General features: G+C 38.0%; 4 non-coding genes across 4 annotated transcripts; 1 reads left to right on the top strand and 3 right to left on the bottom strand.

Annotated features, from left to right (window-relative positions):
* Window positions 1-17,905: 17,905 nt before the first annotated feature.
* Window positions 17,906-17,992, bottom strand: trnay-gua (transfer RNA tyrosine (anticodon GUA)). The gene is given in 2 exon segments: window positions 17,906-17,941; window positions 17,956-17,992. It is a non-coding gene; the product is annotated as a tRNA-Tyr (tRNA).
* Window positions 17,993-18,111: 119 nt separating this feature from the next.
* trnae-uuc (transfer RNA glutamic acid (anticodon UUC)) lies at window positions 18,112-18,183 on the bottom strand. Its single transcript has one exon. It is a non-coding gene; the product is annotated as a tRNA-Glu (tRNA).
* Window positions 18,184-21,499: 3,316 nt separating this feature from the next.
* On the top strand, window positions 21,500-21,571 carry trnae-cuc (transfer RNA glutamic acid (anticodon CUC)). The gene has a single exon. It is a non-coding gene; the product is annotated as a tRNA-Glu (tRNA).
* Window positions 21,572-21,892: 321 nt separating this feature from the next.
* Window positions 21,893-21,964, bottom strand: trnae-uuc (transfer RNA glutamic acid (anticodon UUC)). Its single transcript has one exon. It is a non-coding gene; the product is annotated as a tRNA-Glu (tRNA).
* Between the last annotated feature and the right edge of the window lie 2,197 nt (window positions 21,965-24,161).

Here is a 24,161-nt window from a genome sequence, read left to right on the forward strand (position 1 = left end):
ATAGAAAAAAAGATGCAGCAATCCTTCATCTTCCTTATTGCATACCATGCATCTTGCATCACTTGCCATCCCAATTTTACACAGTCTCATTTTACTTAGTAAACAATTATGTCTTAAAATGTAATCAAAGTTTTCTAAAATTGGGCTTTTGCACCAAGCTCTTAGATTTTGCCATGTTTTCTTAGTTTCCATGCTTGGGAATAATCTATGCCAATATCCTCTTCTGCTCTTGATAAAAACGTCTTTACATAATCAAGAATAAAACATTTTTAAAATACCGTCTTTAAAAGCATGTTGTTTGTCATTACTTTTAAAATTAATCATCATTACACTTTGTTTCTTCTGTACCTTCTAAAATATTTATCCATTCTTCCGGTATTACTCATTTCATTTGTTTGTACTGTTTTTCTAAGACTGCTTTAGTTTCTTTTTCCTAACTTCTGTTCTTTCATCTCCTTTTTTATCATCTTGTTCATTATTCAATACATGCTCTTGATTTTCACGTAGATCCTCCTTGGTTAAGTAATCGTCCTCTGTGTCTGCATCCTCCTCAGGGTTTTCATCCTCATTTCCTCCGTCATTTTCTTCATCTTCAACTCTTTCATTCTGCCTCAACAATTCATTAAACCTTTCAATTGTAGTGTCTCCAATCTCCTCATGTATCTCCATTCCTCCTCCTTTATATCCCTCTTTATCCTTCTCACATGTGCATCTCTTCATTGCCTTTGTGCTGCCTTGGCACCGCGGCGCTTTGCAGTCCCGCACATAATGCCCCTGCCCAAGACACTCTTTGCACGTAAAGATAGGACAGTCTTTCTTCTTATGTTCTGTACTTGCACAAATCCTGCATGTCGTTTCTTGATGATCATGTATCACTCTGAAGAACTGCGCTCCTTCCTCAGTCATGAATTTTGTGTTGTACGGTAAAGATGTCACCTCTTTTGGAAACTTCACTTTCAAGAAGTGTGTTCCGTCCACTATCGTAGTCCCAGGATAGTATCTCCATCCTAAAGGAAGGAGACCAAATAATCAGTTTTTTAACAATGTCTTCATCTTCAATGTAACTTGGCATATTAAAAAAAAAAACACCAGTCTTTCCATTGCACACAGCTTCCTTACTTCACATTTTTGCCCATTAATCATAATTCCATCCAGCAATCCTTCAGTCTCTCTCATCTTCCATCGTCATTTCAAATTCATTATTTAATTTTCTCCTAATCTAATGAGTTTACCAATTGCAGATTTATGTTCTACTGCTTTGATTATCATTGCTATTGTTGTATTTTCAATATCTTTCACATTCAAGGTCAATGTCGCTTCTTTCTTATATTCTCTTTGATATCTTGTTTTTTTTTTTAAGTCTGTTAATCATTTCTTGTCGTTGTGATAACGTGGATCTATTTAAAAGTTTAGACCATTAGTGAAGAAAACTAAGAAAACTTCTTCTCTGCTCTGTATGTCCATAGTTAATCCATGTGTTTGTTGTAGTGCACTTCCTTCATCATCCTCTTCCACATTCTCCCCGTCGTTGAGTGTCCCCGTCTCCATTTCCTCACGTTCCTCTTCATATGTTTCACATCTGCACCTGAGAAATGCCTTTCCGCAGCCTTGGCACCTCGGGTGGCTTTGCATAATGCCCCTGGCTCCAGGCTTTCTCTGCATATTAGTTGTGGACATTTCTTCTTTTCATGATCAACACTTGCACATATTCTGCACGTCTTCAACTGGTGATCATGAATCACCCTGAAAAACTGCCATCCTTCCTCCACTTCAAATCTTGTATTATATGGCAGAGACACCACGCCTTTTGGGAATTTAACTCTTATAAATCTTGTTTCATCCGCCACAGTTGTCTCAGGGTAATACCTCCTTCTCAGTGGAAGTATCGGTGTAACCCCCCAGCTTGTCAGTTTTTGTAAAACATCCTCATTTATATAGTTTGGCAATTGTAAAAAAGATACCATCCTTTCCGTTGCACAAAGTTTTCTTATTACACGACATTGAACAATTATTGGATGGAATTCAAATAAATGGACACAGTCTTCTTCTTTATCCAATGTAAGTTCATATTCAAATTCAGTTTTTTTCCTTAGTCCATATAGTTTGCCCATTCCAGTTTTGTCCTCCCAGGCTTTATCATCATAACCATTAGTTGTTTTGGGTTTTTCACATTCATTGTCAGCGTACTTTCCTTTTTGTATTCTCTCTGATATCTAATTTTTCCTCTCAATCTATTTAGCATATGTGACCCTGGATCACAAAACCAGTCTTAAGTAGCACGGATATATTTGTGGGAATAGCCAACAATACATGGTATGGGTCAAAATTATCAATTTTTCTTTTATGCCAAAAATCATTAGGATATTAAGTAAAGATCATGTTCCATGAAGATATTTTGTAAATTTCCTACCGTAAATGTATAAAACATCTATTTTTGTGAGTGAATGCAGCACAATCGCGAACATAAATGGACAACTTTAAAGGCGATTTTCTCAATGTTTTGATTTTTTTTGCACCCTCAGATTCCAGATTTTCAAATAGTTGTATCTCGGGCAAATATTGTCCTATCCTAACAAACCATACATCAATGGAAAGCTTATTTATTCAGCTTTCATGTGATGAATAAATCTCAATTTAAAAAAAATGTCCCATGTGACTGGTTTTGTCATCCAGGGTCACATATCTACGACTCATTTTTTGCTAAAAACCGTATTGAAATCAACCATTAAAATAACTTTCTTTTCTGTACAATTCCTTAAACCATTAAAGAAACCCCTCTTTTTTCTTTTCTTCATTTGGCGCATATACATTGCATAAAACAAAAGTTTCCTCCCCACTACTTATTTCTAATGCTAAACATTTTCCATTTCTATCATCAAATACCACATTCCATTTTTCATTCATATCATTAGCAATTAAAATTGCCACTCCCCTTCCTTTTCTTCCATCACTATTATTATATACTATTTATCCATTCTATCTTTTTTTAAATCTTCCATTACTTCATCTTTCCAATTTGTTTCTTGTAATACAATATATTTTCACCTTTACACATTTCTATCATTTTTTTTTAAATTTCACCAAATTTAACAAACCTCTTGCATTCCAAGATACATTTCTTAAAACCACTAAAAGTAATAATTATTTAAATATATATCTTTTTCCTCCCCTATACTACTTAAAACATCAAATCTCTCTTTATATGCAGCTTTTTCTTTTCTCTTTTTAGCACATTCAATTGGTTTTACCTTAAGCGGACTTCTTCTTTGCATACGACTCATTTCTCTGTCTTTTTTGCATCCTTCAATCTTTTGTTTCTCAGTCCTCCTTGTTGTTCTTCATTATGCTCCAGTTCTCTGTCCTCTAATGCAGTGTCCTTTAGTGTCCATGTTTCTTCCAGCATTTGTTCTTCTTTTTCTCCTCTTGTTCCGCTTTTCTCCCATTCCCTTTCAACCTCTGCCTGCTCATCACCAGCATTGTTCGACTCTGCTTCTTCCCCTACTTTATGCATTTGTCTGCTTTCCTCCTCGGTTCCAGCCTCTCTGTTTGGTTCCTCCTCATTTCCCATCCAACATTCACATTTCACAAGAACTTTGTGGCATTCTGGGCATCTCACTGCATCACAGTCCCGTGCAAAGTGTCCTTGCTCCTCGCACTGGTAGCATTTTAAGTCTGGACAGTCCCTGAGGATGTGTCCCGGATTCAAACACAACTGACAAGTCTTCACCTGTCAGTCATGTATTATCCGGAAAAACTGTGTTCCCGTCTCAAATTTTGCGCTACATGGTAAAGAAACCACTTGATCTGGGAATTTGACACAAACAAATCACGTTCCATCTTCCACTTCAGTGCCCGGATATACCCTTCTTTTAATTTGTGATGTTGGATGTACTCCTCACGCTTCCAATTTGTTAAAAATGTCTTTGTCCTCAAGATAAGCAGGCAAATGCATAAACGATACAACATATTCCCTTGTCTGTAGTTTTCTTACCCCACATTCCTTTCCTTTAATGGTTATTCCGTCCAATAAAATGTCACACATATCCTCATTTCTCAAAGTAATTTCATATTCTCTGCCCTGCCTGGGCCTTACCGCCAAGATATTTCCGGATATTTAAGAGGCGACGGCGTTGATGGCGGGTCTCTCTCTTTCTCTCTCTTCCTCACCTGCTCACTCATTCTTGCCAGCTGGGAGATCACTCACAGTCTTCTTCCAACATGCTGGAGGATCTTGAGATGGCTATATTTTGAGCTTAGTTTGAGTTTTATTTAAACCAGGTAGTGGGATTACTTTTCTTATTTCACTTTTTATTGTTTAGTTTAGAACAGCGAGGGAAGCAGTTGCCCGGAAGACTCACCTGTTTTTCTATTTTTCGGGAGCTAGGTAAGATCTACTGGTTAACTAGGTGTGGTTAAGGGTTCCTGTTTTCTTTTAGCTGCCCTACCTGTGTATGGTTATTTTCGTTTAATCTTAATCTTTGTATTCGATGATTAATCGCTAATCATCATAACGGTTAGTTGTTCTGGATTTTTCACATTCATTGTCAACGTTGTTTCTTTTTTGTACTCTCTCTGGTACCTCATTTTCACCTCACAACTTATTTATCATTTCATCTTTTTGACTTTCCTCTTGTCTCCTTTCACCATTTACATCATCCTTTTCTTTACCTTGTTATCTTCTGTTGTTCAGTCCTTCTCCGCCATTTCAGCTCCATTTCTCTTCTTTCTCGAAACCACAGTTGCCCATGTTTCTCCTTCTTGATTTTCACTTTCCAGTTCTGTTCCATTTTCCATTATGTTCTTCCTTGTTTGTAACCTCCACACCAAAATCCAAACGTAAAAATCTCAACCCCAAACAGTTTTAAAGCTGCTTGGGGTTAAATCGTGAAAAATAATAACAAAAGAAAGCTATATAGCACAAAACTAAATAAAAAACAAACAAACTATAAAACCAACAAAAAATGGAGACCCTTCCTCTCCAACTACAGTCAACTCACTTCCTGGATCGTACCAACAAGATCGGGCGTGTCCAAGGTGGTATGGCCGTAAGCGAAAACTGCTGCCAAAATTTGGCTATTTAAAAGGTTAGACCATTAATGAAGAAAACTAAAAAGAATTTTTGAAACAACTCACACTCTTTCAGGCTTTTTGAAGAAACTCAGGGACTTTTTTTTTTAATCAAAAAAGCTTACAGAACCTGGTATTCCCAGGCGGTCTCCAATCCAAGTACTAACCAGGCCCGACCCTGCTTAGCTTCCGAGATCAGACGAGATCGGGCGTGACTTTTTTCTTTTTTTTTTACTTTTATTTAAAACATATTAATACATTTAAAAAAAAAAAAAAAAGTCCTGAAGGCCATAGCGAATACCATCAGCTGTGGAATTGGCCACTGCAAACGCCTCCGCCAAGCTAAGAACAACATTGCTTTCGTCCGGGCAGGGGAGAAGCCACCATTAACTGCCAGGGCCACCTCATCTGGCCTGCTAGCAACAGCACAAGACTGGGAGTTGAAAGTTGACCTGGAGAAGCAACTGAAATTCCCAGAAACTGTCGCCACCACAACGCTGCGGCCTGACATTTTGCTCATCTCAGAGACCTCCAAGCAGATCGTTCTCCTGGAACTCACTGTACCCTGGGAGGACCGCATCGAGGAGGCCAATGAGAGGAAGAGGGCAAAATATGCTGAGCTAGTGGAGGAGTGCCGGAACAATGGTTGGCAAGCGCGGTGTGAGCCCATTGAGGTGGGATGCAGAGGTTTTGCTGGCCAATCTCTCTGCAGGGCGTACAACATCCTGGGCATCATAGGGGCCAGTAAGCGAAGGGCCATTAAAGAGCTCACGGAGTCAGCAGAAGTTGCCTCAAGGTGGCTGTGGATAAGGAGAGGAGAACCATGGGTGAGGTAGGGCTACCTGGACACAAGTTTGGGCCTGATCAACCCCAGCTGGGTCGCCTGGGTGAGAGTGTATGATGCTTGAAAGACCCGAAACACTCCGTGACCCCAGGTAACATCACTGATGATGTGTCCAGGTTGCATCAAGTTGATGTATGTTACAAGATACCTTCCCTTTTAAAAATAAGCCTCTTAATTTCCAGAAATGTAATCTCTTTTCTATTCCTTTTACAACCTCCTCCCATACCACTTCCCTTATTTCTTTTTCATTTTCTCCAACTCTTATACCTAAAATTTTCATATTCTTCTTCGCTTCCTTAAATTGCATTTTATTCAGTAAATCATTCGGTAATCCAATTTTCATGTATGTTTTTTTCTTTATTAAACTTTGCCCCTGTTCCTTTACAATATCTTTCTAAAACCTCCATTGCTTTATTTCCATAGTTCATTCCTCCCTCTATCTCTTCTAAATCTCATTGAATCATCTATATCAATTCTCTGTATTACAGTATTAAAATCACCTAACACCATCATATTTTCATGGTTTTCTATTAACTCATTCATATCCTTATAAAATTTAAATTTTCACCTTTCATCATTTGGTGCATGTATGTTACACACTTTCATTTCTTTTCCATTACACAAAAATTTCACAATTATTATTCTTCCCTTAGCATCTTTATAGTCTATATCTGCTTCTTCAAATATCCCTTTTCTTATTAAAATAGCTACCCCTCTCTTCCTTTCCATATCACAATTACAATATATTTCTCTGTTCCATAATTTTCTGATTTCATCACTTATTTTATCTTCCCATTTCGTTTCTTGTAAACATAACACATCACATTTTTTGGTTAGACACATTAATCTTTCAAACTTTTGACATTTAGATAATCCTCTAACGTTCAGCGATACAATACTTATATCACTCATTAGATAAAAGATTGGATAAAACCAAAACCACCATTCAATCTGTTTCATTGTCTTTCAACAAAAGTATATCTTACTTGTATTTCATGTCAGCTCTCGTCCTCTCCAGTCATTCCTTTATCTCCCCTCTTCGTATCTTCTACTTTTTAAGAACCTGTTGAATGTTTATTCCACCTTTTTTTGCTTTTACATCTCTATTCAGTCTTTCTTTTCCTTTGTTTTCCATTCCACTATTTTCCCCCTCATTGTCTACTCCTCTTACCTTGGTCAGTGTCTTTATTCCTTTATCCTCAGCTTTTTCCTTTTCTTGTCCATTTTCATAGTCCAGCTCAGTAGTGTCCACTTCGTCTCCATCCTCATTCTTTTCTTTATTCTCATCTATGTTGGTGTTCTCCTCTTCCTCGTCATCTTGTTTATCTTTCTCTCTTTGTGTCTGCCTTTGTGAGTCATTTAATCTTTCAATTGTTGTAACTCCCATCACCTCTTGTACTTCCATTCCTGTATCTTCATTTTCCTCGTCGTCCATATCGCATCTACATCTTAACATTGTCTTTTGGCAGCGTTGGCACCGCGGGACTTTACAGTCTCGCGCATAATGCCCCTGCTCAAGACAGTTTCTGCAAATGAATTGAGGACAGTCCTTTTTTTCATGCTCCGGACTTGCACAAATCCTGCACATCTTCACTTGATTGTCGTGACAAAAACGTGTTCCGTCCGCCACTGTTGTCCCCGGATGATATCTCCTCCTTAGAGGCAGAATGGGAGTTACACCCCAATAGATCAGTTTTTGACTGATTTCGTCATCTTCTATGTAGCTGGGCAGACTCAAGAAAGATACCATTCTTTCCGTTGCACACAATTTCCTTATCTCGCGTTCTTGTCCGTTAATCATCATTCCGTTCAAAAGCACATCACAGTCTATCTCACTTTCCATAGTCATTTCAAACTCATTTTTAGTCTTTCTTCTCGGTCCGATCAGTTTTCCAATTCCAACTTTCTCTTCAACTGCTTTAATTATCATTATTATTGTTATATTTTCTATATTTCTAACAGTCATTGTTAATGTTGCTTCTTTCTTGTATTCTCTCTGATACCTTGTTTGTTTGCTTATCTTCTTTATCATTTGTTGTCGTTGAGATAAATCATTTACAGGTCCTTCTCAAAAAATTAGCATATTGTGGTAAAGTTCATTATTTTCCATAATGTAATGATAAAAATGAAACTTTTATATATTTAGATTCATTGCACACCAACTGAAATATTTCAGGTCTTTTATGGTTTTAATACTGATGATTTTGGGATACAGCTCATGAAAACCCAAAATCTCAAAAAATTAGCATATCATGAAAAGGGTCTCTAAACGAGCTATTTACCTAATCATCCGAATCAACTAATTAACTCTAAACTCCTGCAAAAGATTCCTGAGGCTTTTAAAAACTCCCAGCCTCAGTTTCATTACTCAAAACCGCAATCATGGGTAAGACTGCCACCTGACTGCTGTCCAGAAGGCAATCATTGACACCCTCAAGCAAGAGGGTAAGACACAGAAAGAAATTACTGAACAAATAGGCTGTTCCCAGAGTGCTGAGTCTGGAGTAGAAACATCCAGAGCAACTGTGCACAGGCGTGTAGAGGATATGGGCTACAGGTGCCGCATTCCCCAGGTCAAGCCACTTTTGAACCAGAAACAGCGGCAGAAGCGCCTGACCTGGGCTACAGAGAAGCAGTTCCTTTTTTTATTTATTTTTTTATTAAAAATATACATTAATATATTTTTACATGAATACATTCCTACTTCCAAATACACACATACAAACAAACAAACACATTAAAAACACAACATACAACACAACAAAAGACTAAAAACAACTAGGCAGCTTCAGATCAAAACCTATATATGTTTTTATAATAAAAGGATTACCATCAACTATGTTCTTATTAAAAATTCCCAGTTGCCCATTCACATTAAAATACTCATACAGGATCTTTATAGTATTATTTAACTTATGCCTAAACAATACACATACCGACAAATCTTTTTTCTCTTTTTTCATTATATTTCGTCTAGACCATATTACATGTCTTGCAACAGATAACCATAAATTAAGAGCATATTTATTACTTGCTTTTCCATTAAAACCAAATAAAAATAAAGTTTCCCATCCATCTTGTATTATACTTTGATCAACTATAAACTTCCCAACCATATTTTTTAACTTCCTCATGAAACATTCTAACTTCTTACATTTAAAAAACATATGCCGCATTCCTTCATTTTCTTCAAAGCATACTTTACATATCGCATCTTTTGCTATCCCAATTTTAAACAATCTTATTTCATTTAAAATACAGTTGTGTCTTAAAAGAAAGTCAAAATTTTCTAAAACAGGGCTTCTAAAATTCATCCGTACATTTTTCCACACTTCTCTTTCATCCGTACATTTTCCACACTTCTCTTACATCCAAAGTATTAAACAATTTTCCCCACTATTCATTTGCTCTGGGCTCAACAAATACATCCCTATATAAAATCAAATAAAAGTTTTTATAACACATGCATCAAAGTTGACATTCTCTTCATTTACTCTGTGTGTCTATTATAGCTTGTAGAGGCAAAAAAACAGGTTTCACTTCATATAAAATATCGTTTTACCATTACAAATAACCTTCTCATTTAAAAACAGTGGTTGATTTAATGTCACAAGTGACGAAGGAAGCGGAACAAATGTCCGCCGGAAGTGCGTTCCCCCCGGAACAATATTAGTGAAACACAGAGCCGGTTCCATTTGTTGTTGGTTTCTATGACAGTGGCTGCTGATGAGGCAAACGGTATCAGGTGCGGGCGATTAGTGTGAGGATTAGCGATAGGGCTATGGAGCCGAATGAAGCAGTTAAAAGGAAGAGGAAATTGAGCGTTGGTACTCCCCCGGGAGAAATCGTTCTTTGGCAGTAGCGTGAAGTCGCTGGGTTCTTTGGCAGTAGCTTGAAGTCGCTGGGTTCTTTTGAGAGGGCTGTGAGGATTTGGCTGGATGACGGGTCCAACGGTGATTTGCGTGAATACAAGCTGGAAGCGTGAACTGGATGGGAAGTAGGGAAATTGTGGGGACACAGTCGAGACTGGAGAGCGCCATCATTCCTGAGAGGAAGCTAAGTAAAGAAATATCGGATCTGTGTGAATGTATGTCTTGCACTAAGCTGAATAAGGAATTGTGAACTATATTGATTGCGAGTGTAACTGTCACTTAAGAGGGTGAACTGAGTCATCATTAAAATCCTGATATCTTCGTCTGAGTGTGAGCTAGTATTGAAGACGTTGTTTTCCATGCTATGAGAAGTCATCTACATCTCTTCATCTTCTGAGTGCTGATTCAGCGTAACAATGGAGGGATTGATTATTGGGTGAGTGCTGGCCTTATTGCAGTGAGAGTGGATATGCAGTGCCTGAATTGAAGTGTCACACAGTATTGGATTTGATGTGAAGTTGCAGTGTGTGGATGTATATGTATATTTAACTGCCAGTATTCTTCAGTTCATATTCTCGCCCAGTGTTGGCTGAACAAGGCCTCAGTGTTGAATGCGCATGTCCCGCTCGGGCTACAAGCCCCCGCTTCGATACTGAAGAGGAGTGTGCCTGCACCTGTGTAAATTGCTCTGTCTATTTGAATAGATGATTCTTCTGCTACTGTCTTGTGTGATGCCCGTTTGAAGGAGGGATCCACCCCAGCCTCAGCACTGTCCGCTTAGAGCTATACCATTCAGCCATAAGCTCGATTCTCCATCTTATAGAGGAGTGTGCCTGCACCTGTGTAAATTGCTCTGTCCATTTAAATAGATGATTCTTCTGCTACTGTTTTGTGTGAAGCCCGTCTGAAGGAGGGATCCACCCTAGCCTCAGCACTGTCCCCTTGGAGCCACACAGTCTAGCCGTAAGCCCGATTCTCCATCTTACAGAGGCGTGTGCTTGCACCTGTATAAATTGCTCCGTTTGTTTAAATAGATGATTATTCTGTTACTGTCTTGCGTGATGTCTGTCTGAACCAGAGGCCTGCCTTGGCCACATTGTGTCAGCACAACCACCCGCTCCAGCCGTAAGTCCTTGCCCCATCGTAAAGGGAAATGAGTTTGTATAAAAACTGTCTGTCTTTGGAATAGAGGATACCTCTGCTAACGACTGAACCCCGCCGAAGGAGAAAGAGACACGAGGGACCCCGCACCTGCTGCCCAGCGACGACACGGGAGTGCGCCTTGCCCTGAGGAGATATACGTACCCAACTACCTACCTGTCCTCTAGTGAAGCTCCTCTGCCTTGCATGTCCTTTGGAGAGGTATACGTACCTGCCACTTACCTGTCTGGGAGAAGAGTCCCCTCCTAGTCTTCAGTTCGGGCCCAGGCCTGTTCGGACGTCTGTCCGCCTGTATGACGCCTTAAAAGGTGTGCTTACCAAGATACTCACCTGCTTGCTGGAACGGCGGTCGAATCCTTCCTCCTCGGGGGTTGCCGGTGGCACGGATCGGTGGTGCGAACCCCTCGCCTCCCAGGGTCCAAAGCGGGCTCCCTTTCCTGGGAAGAGACATACAATTCACGTCAAAGACTTTTTAATTCCTTTTTATACAATAAAGATTGTTCATTTCAATTTCACTTGTCTGTCTGGTCTCTGGTACGCTCCTCGAGGTGGTCCTGGGTTTGAGGGGTGGGTGCAGTCTGGCTTGGCCCCCCCCGACCTGTGACATTATCATGTGTTGTCTGTCCTTTGGCTCAAAATAAATATACCTTCTAAAATCATTTCATGCCTTTAAAACTTCTTTATAAAATTCAGTTATATTTACAATCATATCAACTTTCAATTTCATCCATAATATATCACTACCTATTTGTCCACACTTATTCATAAAAAACACCATTATTTTTCCCCAAGCAGATCCAGAATTGTTTAAAAACCTTTTCATTATTTTTATTCTCATACTTTTCATTCTTAAAAGAGGATCAATAAGTCCCAATCCTCCTTCCACTTTTCCTATTATGATATTATATGCAATTTTCGCAGGTTTACCATCCGATAAAAAACTAAGTATATTCGCTTTTAATTTCTTGTATGCCCATACCGGAAGACTTACTACAGTCAGAGTGTACCACATCTTTGATAAAAATAATGAATTCAATACTAATACTTTGCCTTTTAAAAAATATACCTCGTTGTTTCCAAAAATTAAGTCTTTTAATCATACCACTAAGAACCTCCTCCCATATTATATCTCTTATTTTTATTTCATCCGCACCAATCCTAATTCCTAAAATCATATTATTTAACTGTTCTTTAAATTGAAATATTCCTGTTAAATCTTGTACTTGCCCCATCCTCATATACTCAGTTTTTTCTTCATTAACTTTTGCTCCTGCTCCTCTACAATATTTATCAATAATACTCATTGCCTTTTTAACACTATTAAAATCTTTTAAAAATAAAGTAGTATCATCGGCATACTGAAAGACCTTTTGCTCTACATTATCATTTTCTATAAAAAATCCCCTTATTTCTTTCTCTGCATTTATTGCTAAACCTAAAGGTTCAGCCACAATTGTGTATAATAATGCTGATAATGGACATCCCTGCCTGATTGATCTAGTTATACTAATAAAATCTGTTAAAAACCCATTCACTTTAACACAACTAAAAATCCCATTATAAATACATTTCATCCATCTAATAAAATTCTTTCCAAATCTTTCTATTAATTCAAATAAATAACTGTGCTCCACTCTGTCAAATGCTTTTTCTAGATCCACACTAATTAAATATCCCTTCTCTCTTTTTTCTTTTATATACCAAACAATATCTCTTATATTACATACTGTGTCCGAAATATCTCTATTTAAAACACCATAAGCTTGATTTGTAGTAATAATGTTAGGGATAACCTTTTTCATCCTATTAGCTAAAACCTTCGCTAAAATTTTATAATCCGTGTTTAACATACTCAGTGGCCTATAATTCTTTAACTCTTCTTTATTTCCTTTATTTTTATAGATAATTTTAATCATTCCTCTTTTCATACTTTCACACAATTGTTCTTTATTAAAAATAAAACTGTAAATTTCATATAAAATTGGGGTTAAAATACTTCTAAAAGCCTTATAAAATTCACTTGACAATCCATCTAATCCAGGAGTTTTGCCATCACTTAACTGAGTAATAACTTCATCTATTTCCTCTTCCGTTATTTTACTATCACACATTTTTCTATCATCATCTTCCCATTTTACTTTTATTTGATTCAAAAGAAATTCTTTGTCTTCTTCTACCACTCCCTTTTCCTGAAACAAATCTGCATAAAAATCTTTGACCTCCTTTAGAATTCCATTCGTTTCTTTAACACTCTTTCCATTTTTTATCACACTTCTAATTAGTTCTGCTCTTTGCCTTGTTTTTTCTAATTTATAAAAGAACTTTGTACTTCTCTCACCCTCTACTTCATGTTTAGCTCTACTTCTTATTATGGCACCCATACATTTTTCTTCTTCTATTTTTTTAAATTTTTCTTCTAATATTACAATTTTCTCCACTTCTGCCTTTCCTTCCTCCGCCTTTTTCATCTCTTTATCCCATTCTCTTTTGACTTCTCTTTCCTTTGCTCTTTTTGCTCTTTGCACGTTTCTCGCATATTTTATTGTAAACAACTCTATTGGTATTTTAAGATTATCCCACCACACACATATTTCTTCCTCATACAATAGATTATCTATACTATTTATGATTAGATTTTCCACTTCCATTTTATAACACTCATTTTTCAATATCTCTGTATTAAATAACCATATTCCATTTCCCCTCTCAACTCCACTCCAATCATTATTACATATAAAAAGTCATGATCACTTCCACTATATAACTTATAATATATTTTTGTTATATATTGTTCAAGTTCCCTCTTACTTAATAAAAAATCTAATCTACTTTGCTTTAAAACTGAGTTCACAACTTGTCTTCGTGAGTATTCCCTTTTAGACTTGTTTCTATTTCTCCATACTGCAATCAGATTATGTTGAGCCATCATTCTTTCCAACTCATTTCTCCCACTATCAGCTTTATATATCATTTTATCATCAACATCAATTCTCTCTAAAACCGTATTAAAATCACCAATCAGAAACACATTTTGCCATACACTCATTAAATCACTAAATTTCTTAAAAAATTCGACTCTTTCTCGTCCTTCATTTGGAGCATGAATGTTACAAATTATTATTTATTTTTCTTTACTTTTAAATTGTATAACTAAAATCCTACCCTCATTGTCCTTATATATTACATTTGTGTTATTACTCACTTCTCTTTTTATTAAAACAGCTACTCCTCTTTTTTGTTGTGGGTCATTATTAAACATTATTTCCCCATCCCACATTTTTTCCAAATCATTAATTTTTTCATCATTCCAACACGTTTCTTCTAAACATAATATGTTGCACATCTTAGTCATATGAATCAAATTTTCAAACTTATTGACATTTGATAGTCCTCTTACATTCACTGATACAATACTAAATTGACTCATTATCTCACAAAAAAAGAAGAAATAACCAACCAACAAAAACAGAAACACCCAAAAAACTTTCCCATCAGTCCAATTCATTTTACTGTCTTTTTGCCTTTTTTCAATTCTCTTCTTATTCTTTGTTTTTCCATCACCTTCCCAATATTCACTTTTGCTGTTGTTTTCATCCTACTTCCCCCACCAAAAATGTTTCTCTCCCCACTTTCTATTTCCAAAGTTTTTTCCTCTGTGTCCCTTACCTCCTTTGTCTTATAATGTCTTTTACTCCACCACCATCTTCATCTTTGTTTTCCATCTCATTCTGTTCATCTTTTCCTCGCTCTTCACCGTTCTGTATGTCCTTTGTTATGGCACATGCTTGTTGCAGTACCTCGCCTTCCCCAGCCACTTCCACATTCCCCTCGTCATCATGTAAATCCATCTCCATTTCCTCATGTACTTCTTTATCACCTTCATATGTACACCATTGTGCTGCCTTTCCACAGCTTTGGCACCGCGGGACTTCGCAATCCCGCGTCAAATGCCCCTGTTCAAGGCTTCCCAGTTACTCGTTTCTTGCTCTTTCTTCAGTGCTCTTTATTATATCACACGCTTGATGTAGTACACCTCCTTCACCATCCTCTTCCTCATTGTTGTGTAGGTCCATCTCCATTTCCTCATGTCCTTCTTCATCATCTTCACATGTACAACATTGTGCTGCCTTCCCACAGGTTCGGCACAGCAGGTCTTTACAATCCCGCTTCAAATGCCCCTGTTCCAGGCTTCCCAGTTCATCTTTTCTTGCTCTTTTTTCAGTGCTCCTTGCTATGTTACATGCTTGTTGTAGTACACTTCCTTCATCATCCTCTTCTCCGTTGTTGTGTGAGTCCATCCCCACTTCCTCATGTTCTTTTTCATAATCCTCACATGTACACCTTTGCGACACCTTCCCACAGCTTTGGTACCGCTGAGCTTTACACTCCCGCGCATAATGCCCCTGCTCCAGGCATTCTCGACATGTGAATTGCGGACAATCTTTTTTTTCATGTTCAGGACTTGAACAAATTCTACATGTTTTGACTTGGTGATCATGAATCACTCTAAAGAATTTATCTCCTTCCTCCGTTTCAAACTTTGTATTATATGGTAGGGAAACCACGTCCTTTGTACATTTTACTTTGATGAATCTGGGCCCATCCGCCACCGTAGTTCCTGGGTAAAATCTCCTTCTCAGAGGTTATATTGCTGTAACACCCCAGCTCGTTAATTTTTGCAACACTTCTTCATCATTTATGTAATTTGGCAGATTAAGAAATGAAACCATCCTTTCCATTGCACATAGTTTCCTCATTTCACACATTTGCCCAATAATTAACAGTCCATCCACTAGATTTTCACAGTCCGTTTCTTTCTCCATAGTCAGTTCATATTCACACTCAGATTTTTTCCTTAGTCCATATAACTTTCCAACTCCATTTTTGTCCTCTACAGCCTTTATTATCATCATAACAGTAAGTTCTCCTGGATTTTTCACATTCATTGTCAGTGTCGTTTTTTTTTTATACTCCCTCTGGTATCTCGTTTTCCCTCTCAGCTTATTTATCATTTCATCTTTTTGACTTACTTCTTGTCTCTTTTTACCATTTACATCATCCTTTTCTTTACCTTGTATCTTCTGTTGTTCAGTCCTTCTCTTCGCCATTTCAGCTCCATTTCTCTTCTTTCTCGCAACCACAGTTGCCCATGTTTCTTCTTCTTGATTTTCATTTTCCAGTTCCGTTCCGTTTTCCATTATGTTCTTCCTTATTTGTAACCTCCACACCAAAATCCAAACGTAAAAATCTCAACCCCAAACAGTTATAAAACTGCTTGGGATTAAATCGTGAAAAATAATAACAAAAGTAAGCTATATAGCACAAAACTAAATAAAAACAAACAAACTATAAAAAAAAAATTGGAGAGCCTTTCTCTCCAAACTGCCACTTCACACTTCCTGGATCAGACGAGATCGGGCGTGACCAAGGTGGTATGGCCGTAAGCGAAAACAGCTGCCAAAATTGGGCTATTTAAAAGGTAAGACCAATAGTGAAGAAAACTAAGAAGAACTTTTGAAAAAACTCAAACTCTTTCATGAAGATGAATCTCAGAGACTTTTTAAGGCTTTTTGAAGAAGCTCAGGGACTCTTTATTTTATTTTATATTTAAAAGCTTACAGGCCCTGGTATTCCCAGGCGGTCTCCCAACCAAGTACTAACCAGGCCCGACCCTGCTTACCTTCCGAGATCAGACGAGATCGGGCGTGCCTTTTTTAGTTTATTAATTTTTAATTAATTAATTTATTAATTTATTAATATTACAACAACATAATTCACATTGCATTTTAACATATTCAAGATCATAATTTACAAACCATTTTAAAATACATCTTCTGTCAGCAAAAACAGTTATCCTACTGACAAAGCAGCCTATTGTTGGACTGTCAATTTTTAATATTTCTCAACCAATCCAATAATAATAATAACAAAAACTATGGGTTCATAAAACGGCTAAGGGCTGACAGCATAGTAAAAGAGTCAGAGCGAGCCAGCCAGGAGTCGAACCTAGAATCTTCTGATCCGTAGTCAGACGCATTATCCATTGCACCACTGGCCCACTGATCAGGTGTCCGTGAGCTTACACGGCACCTGTTGGTTTTCGACTGGGCAGAGGCCTGTGATGACATCTACTTTTTCTCATGCTATTAACAGACCTGGACCCAACATCAGGAAGGGGTCAGATGAGGGGCCTGCTACAAAAACCTTCAAGATGGAGGCCTCACATGTTGGGGATCTCAATTCTCAATTCAAATCTTAAACGTCAATTTAAAAATTTTAATGTACAGGCTTTTTTGCATGATGTATATAATAGTGATTTACAGTTGGTTTCAATTATACCTGATGTGGTTGATGCTTGGGATTATTTCAAATCTATCCTTCTAGAAATTTGTGATAAACATGCTCCTTTACGTAGATTTCGGGTGAGCGGTAGAAATAATATTTGGAAATTATATCCTATATAATAGGATATTACTACAGAGCCTGTGACAGTTTCTCAGTGGAAGAACTGGGATCCAGGGCCACAGACGTCTGCAAAAAACTGCTTTAAAAACCTTCGAGATGCAGGCCTCACATGTTGGCGATCTTATTGTTTTTGTTTTCATGGCAAGTTGTGGTGTTGTTAGGATATTCCTACAGAGTCTGTGACAGTTTGTCAGTTTGCCAGGGTCGGTGACGTCTCCTCTCCTGGAGTAAAATACAAGTATTAGTGGTCTTGCTGCAAAATCTGGTAAAGGCCACAGCCAGGCTTGAGGGCAAGACGACAGCAGACTTTCCCTGGTGGTCTAGTGGTTAGGATTAGGCGCTCTCACCGCTGCGGCCAGGGTTTGATTCCCGGTCAGGGAATGAGTTTTTGCCTACCACCGGCGGCCGTGATTGTAAAATGGCGAACTACGAACTCAAGCGCTGACGCCCTCGTCGAGAAGCAGGGCCAAGGAAAAGTTTATGTGTGAAAAAGAACTCCTTCGAGCCGGAGTTGAACCAGCGACCGAAGGATTGCCAACTTGCCACCTACAGTCCTCCGCTCTTCCAGCTGAGCTATCAAAGGCACACTGATTGGGGACAGAACCTGAACATATCAGGTTGCTGAATCTCCGCCACTGGCTAAAACTGCTACAGACATACATGCTGGTTGTTTCGATTAAGTGATGCAAAGACAACCCGATCTTCCCATACCGGGAGTCGAACCCTGGCCGCCTGGGTGAAAACCAGGAATCCTGACCGCTAGACCATATGGGATATTCCTTCTGCTTGGACAGACCCTTTTACTTTTAGTGTGTGACCGTCCCCTTTAAGAACATGGGAATGATCCGAAGGGATTGTTTACTGAATTCAATTTCATCAGGCTCAACAGAGGGAGCTCTCATTTGCCTCATGAGGGGCTCAGTTTCCTCCCATTCTTGCGATGCTTTAATAAACACTACAAACTGGTCGTAAAGCAATGTCCTTGTGACAGTACTCATGCAATGCATTTTAAAAGACGCATAGTATTGTATGGTAACCGTTATCCTACTGACAAAGCAGCCTATTGTTGGACTGTCAATTTTTAATATTTCTCAACCAATCCAAAAATAATAATAACAAAAACTATGGGTTAATAAAACGGCTAAGGGCTGACAGCATAGTAAAAGAGGCAGAGCGAGCCAGCCAGGAGTCGAACGTAGAATCTTCTGATCCGTAGTCAGACGCGTTATCCATTGCGCCACTGGCCCACTGATCAGGTGTCCGTGAGCTTACACGGCACCTGTTGGTTTTCGACTGGGCAGAGGCCTGTGATGACATCTACTTTTTCTCATGCTATTACTGTAACAGACCTGGAGCCAACATCAGGAAGGGGTCAGATGAGGGGCCTGCTACAAAAACCTTCAAGATGGAGGCCTCACATGTTGGGGATCTCAATTCTCAATTCAAATCTTAAACGTCAATTTAAAAATTTTAATGTACAGGCTTTTTTGCATGATGTATATAATAGTGATTTACAGTTGGTTTCAATTATACCTGATGTGGTTGATGCTTGGGATTATTTCAAATCTATCTTTCTAGAAATTTGTGATAAACATGCTCCTTTACGTAGATTTCGGGTGAGAGGTAGAAATAATATTTGGTTCAATCAATCCGTCTCTAATCTTATTAAGCAAAGAAACGTGGCTTGGTCTAAAGCAAAGAAAAGAAATGGTGAGGAGGACTGGTCTCAATATAGATTATTACGAAATAAGTGTACAAAATTAATATAAAGTTCGAATAGTCAGTATTATTTAAACCTGATTAATGATAACATGAATTGTCCTTCTAAATTTTGGAAATTAACGAAATCTTTTATAGGATCAAATACATCCACTAATCTTCCAAAAGTTTTAAAATTGAATCAAAGATTGGATACAGACAAGGCTGATATTGTTAATACGTTTAATAGTCATTTTATTTCAGCTGGTTTGATAACAGACAATTCGTTGGTCCTTGATGAACAGAGAACTGATGAGTTGACTAATAGTGCATCAGATTTATTTTCTTTTGCCCCTGTATTGCCGTCCCAAGATCATAAACTACTCCGAAATTTAGACTAAGAAATCAGGTGGGTCTGACCAAATTGAACCAATTTTTTAAAAAATTGTCAGCAGATATTATTGCCGAACCTATTGCATCGATTTTTAATTTGAGTCTATCCACTAATGTAATTCCGCCATCTTGGAAATCGGCTATGGTTATGCCTTTATTAAAAGGAGGCGATCCTTCCGATTTGAATAATTATCGTCCGATTTCTAAATTACCGGTTTTAGCAAAAGTTTTTGAATCTATTATAAATGATCAAATGAAAGAATATCTACTTAGTCATGATATTTACAACGCATTTCAGTCAGGATTTAGAGCGGGCCATAGTACGATAACAGCTACTACATTAGTCACTAATGATTTAATTACTGCTCTCGATAATAGACAACATTGTGCGGCCTTATTTTTTGATTTGACAAAAGCGTTTGACTTAGTGGATCATGTTTTACTGTTACGGAGGCTTAAAAGTGTTGGCCTCGATAATTCGGCTGTGAGTTGGTTTAAAAATTATTCATCGGATAGAACTCAATGTGTTGCTGTAGATAATTACCCCTCATCCATGGTAATAGTCAGGAAGGGTGTCCCGCAAGGTTCTTTATTGGCACCACTTCTTTTTTCTATTTTTATTAATGAATTGGGGCAGGGAATACAATCGGAAAAGCTACATTTTTATGCTGACGATACAATTATTTACTCCACTGCATCCTCTGTGTCTCAGGCTATTGAAATTCTTAAGGATTCTTTTTATACTTTTCAGCTTACTTTGTTGAAACTAAAATTAGTTTTAAATGTAAATAAAACGAAGTATATTCTTTTTACACGTAGCCGTTCTATGTCTACTGTTATGCCTATTCTGACTATTGAGGGTTTACATATAGAAAGAGTACCAACTTATAAATATTTAGGAATATGGCTCGATGAGAAGTTAGCCTTTGATGTTCACATTAATTACTTGGTGAAAAGGCTTAAACCAAGACTGGGTTTTCTTTTTCGGGGAAAAAAATGTTTTTCCTTTATAGCTAGAAAGAGAATAATACAGAGTACTATTTTACCTATTTTAGACTATGGTGATGTTGTTTACATGCATGCGTCTACATATTTATTGAAAAGGCTGGATGGCGTTTATCATGCTGCACTGCGTTTTATAACAAATTCTTGTTCACGTACTCATCATTGTTTGCTGCACAACTATTTGGGTTGGTCCTCTTTATATCAAAGAAGGAAATCCCATATGTTAGAATTTATTGTAAAGACATTGATGGGTAGACTTCCAAATTACATTACTAGTCTTCTATGTTTATGTAGAAAGAACTATAGCACTAGATCATCTAATGGGATTAAATTAGTAGTACCTAGGGTACATTCAGAGCATGGTAAATCATCTTTCTCCTACTATGCTCCATGGCTGTGGAATGAATTTCAAGCTACTGTCCCTCCTGAAACAATTCCTCCTTTGAATGTATTAAAAAATTTACTGCAGCATACAATGATTGAATCATGCTGTTGTTTTACTTGATTTATGATGAATGTTTTGCCCTGACTTTCTGGAATGTTTTATATGTGTTTGTGTGTGATTTGTAGTGTGGCCATCTTGGCCAGGACTCCCTGGAGGAAGAGATTTCTTTTAATCTCAATGGGACCTTCCTGGAAAAATAAAGGAAATAAAATAAAATAAATGTTAAGTTGTGGTGTTGTTAGGATATTACTACAGAGCCTGTGACAGTTTCTCAGTGGAAGAACTGGGATCCAGGGCCACAGACGTCTGCAAAAAACTGCTTTAAAAACCTTCGAGATGCAGGCCTAACATGTTGGCGATCTTATTGTTTTTGTTTTCATGGCAAGTTGTGGTGTTGTTAGGATATTCCTACAGAGTCTGTGACAGTTTGTCAGTTTGCCAGGGTCGGTGACGTCTCCTCTCCTGGAGTAAAATACAAGTATTAGTGGTCTTGCTGCAAAATCTGGTAATGGCGACAGCCAGGCTTGAGGGCAAGTCGTCAGCAGACTTTCCCTGGTGGTCTAGTGATTAGGATTCGGCGCTCTCACCGCCGCGGCCCGGGTTCGATTCCCGGTCAGGGAATGAATTTTTGCCCACCACCGGCGGCCGTGATTGTAAAATGGCGAACTACGAACTCAAGCGCTGACGCCCTCGTCGAGAAGCAGGGCCAAGGAAAAGTTTATGTGTGAAAAAGAACTCCTTTGAGCCGGAGTTGAACCAGCGACCTAAGGATTGCCAACTTGCCACCTACAGTCCTCCGCTCTTCCAGCTGTGCTATCGAAGGCACACTGATTGGGGACAGAACCTCAACATATCAGGTTGCTGAATCTCCGCCACTGGCTAAAACTGCTACAGACATACATGCTGGTTGTTTCGATTAAGTGATGCAAAGACAACCCGATCTTCCCATACCGGGAGTCGAACCCTGGCCGCCTGGGTGAAAACCAGGAATCCTGACCGCTAGACCATATGGGATCTTCCTTCTGCCTGGAGCAGACCCTTTTACTTTTAGTGTGTGACCGTCCCCTTTAAGAACATGGGAATGATCCGAAGGGATTGTTTACTGAATTCAATTTCATCAGGCTCAACAGAGGGAGCTCTCATTTGCCTCATGAGGGGCTCAGTTTCCTCCCATTCTTGCGATGGTATAATAGACACTACAAACTGGTCGTAAAGCAATGTCCTTGTGACAGTACTCATGCAATGCATTTTAAAAGACGCATAGTATTGTATGGTAACCGTTATCCTACTGACAAAGCAGCCTATTGTTGGACTGTCAATTTTTAATATTTCTCAACCAATCCAATAATAATAATAACAAAAACTATGGGTTAATAAAACGGCTAAGGGCTGACAGCATAGTAAAAGAGGCAGAGCGAGCCAGCCAGGAGTCGAACGTAGAATCTTCTGATCCGTAGTCAGACGCGTTATCCATTGCACCACTGGCCCACTGATCTGGTGTCCGTGAGCTTACACGGCACCTGTTGGTTTTCGACTGGGCAGAGGCCTGTGATGACATCTACTTTTTCTCATGCTATTACTGTAACAGACCTGGAGCCAACATCAGGAAGGGGTCAGATGAGGGGCCTGCTACAAAAACCTTCAAGATGGAGGCCTCACATGTTGGGGATCTCAATTCTCAATTCAAATCTTAAACGTCAATTTAAAAATTTTAATGTACAGGCTTTTTTGCATGATGTATATAATAGTGATTTACAGTTGGTTTCAATTATACCTGATGTGGTTGATGCTTGGGATTATTTCAAATCTATCTTTCTAGAAATTTGTGATAAACATGCTCCTTTACGTAGATTTCGGGTGAGAGGTAGAAATAATATTTGGTTCAATCAATCCGTCTCTAATCTTATTAAGCAAAGAAACGTGGCTTGGTCTAAAGCAAAGAAAAGAAATGGTGAGGAGGACTGGTCTCAATATAGATTATTACGAAATAAGTGTACAAAATTAATATAAAGTTCGAAGAGTCAGTATTATTTAAACCTGATTAATGATAACATGAATTATCCTTCTAAATTTTGGAAATTAACGAAATCTTTTATAGGATCAAATACATCCACTAATCTTCCAAAAGTTTTAAAATTGAATCAAAGATTGATTACAGACAAGGCTGATATTGTTAATACGTTTAATAGTCATTTTATTTCAGCTGGTTTGATAACAGACAATTCGTTGGTCCTTGATGAACAGAGAACTGATGAGTTGACTAATAGTGCATCAGATTTATTTTCTTTTGCCCCTGTATTGCCATCCCAAGTTCATAAACTACTCCGAAATTTAGACTAAGAAATCAGGTGGGTCTGACCAAATTGAACCAATTTTAAAAAAAATTGTCAGCAGATATTATTGCCGAACCTATTGCATCGATTTTTAATTTGAGTCTATCCACTAATGTAATTCCGCCATCTTGGAAATCGGCTATGGTTATGCCTTTATTAAAAGGAGGCGATCCTTCCGATTTGAATAATTATCGTCGATTTCTAAATTACCGGTTTTAGCAAAAGTTTTTGAATCTATTATAAATGATCAAATGACAGAATATCTACTTAGTCATGATATTTACAACGCATTTCAGTCAGGATTTAGAGCGGGCCATAGTACGATAACAGCTACTACATTAGTCACTAATGATTTAATTACTGCTCTCGATAATAGACAACATTGTGCGGCCTTATTTTTTTGATTTGACAAAAGCGTTTGACTTAGTGGATCATGTTTTACGGTTACGGAGGCTTAAAAGTGTTGGCCTCGATAATTCGGCTGTGAGTTGGTTTAAAAATTATTCATCGGATAGAACTCAATGTGTTGATGTAGATAATTACACCTCATCCATGGTAATAGTCAGGAAGGGTGTCCCGCAAGGTTCTTTATTGGCACCACTTCTTTTTTCTATTTTTATTAATGAATTGGGGCAGGGAATGCAATCCGCAAAGCTACATTTTTATGCTGACGATACAATTATTTACTCCACTGCATCCTCTGTGTCTCAGGCTATTGAAATTCTTAAGGATTCTTTTTATACTTTTCAGCTTACTTTGTTGAAACTAAAATTAGTTTTAAATGTAAATAAAACGAAGTATATTCTTTTTACACGTAGCCGTTCTATGTCTACTGTTATGCCTATTCTGACTATTCAGGGTTTACATATAGAAAGAGT

This window comes from Siphateles boraxobius, unplaced genomic scaffold (assembly GCF_051911475.1).
Source record: "Siphateles boraxobius isolate OS27281-9 unplaced genomic scaffold, OSU_SipBor_1 87, whole genome shotgun sequence".
NCBI classification, from domain to species: Eukaryota; Metazoa; Chordata; class Actinopteri; order Cypriniformes; family Leuciscidae; genus Siphateles; species Siphateles boraxobius.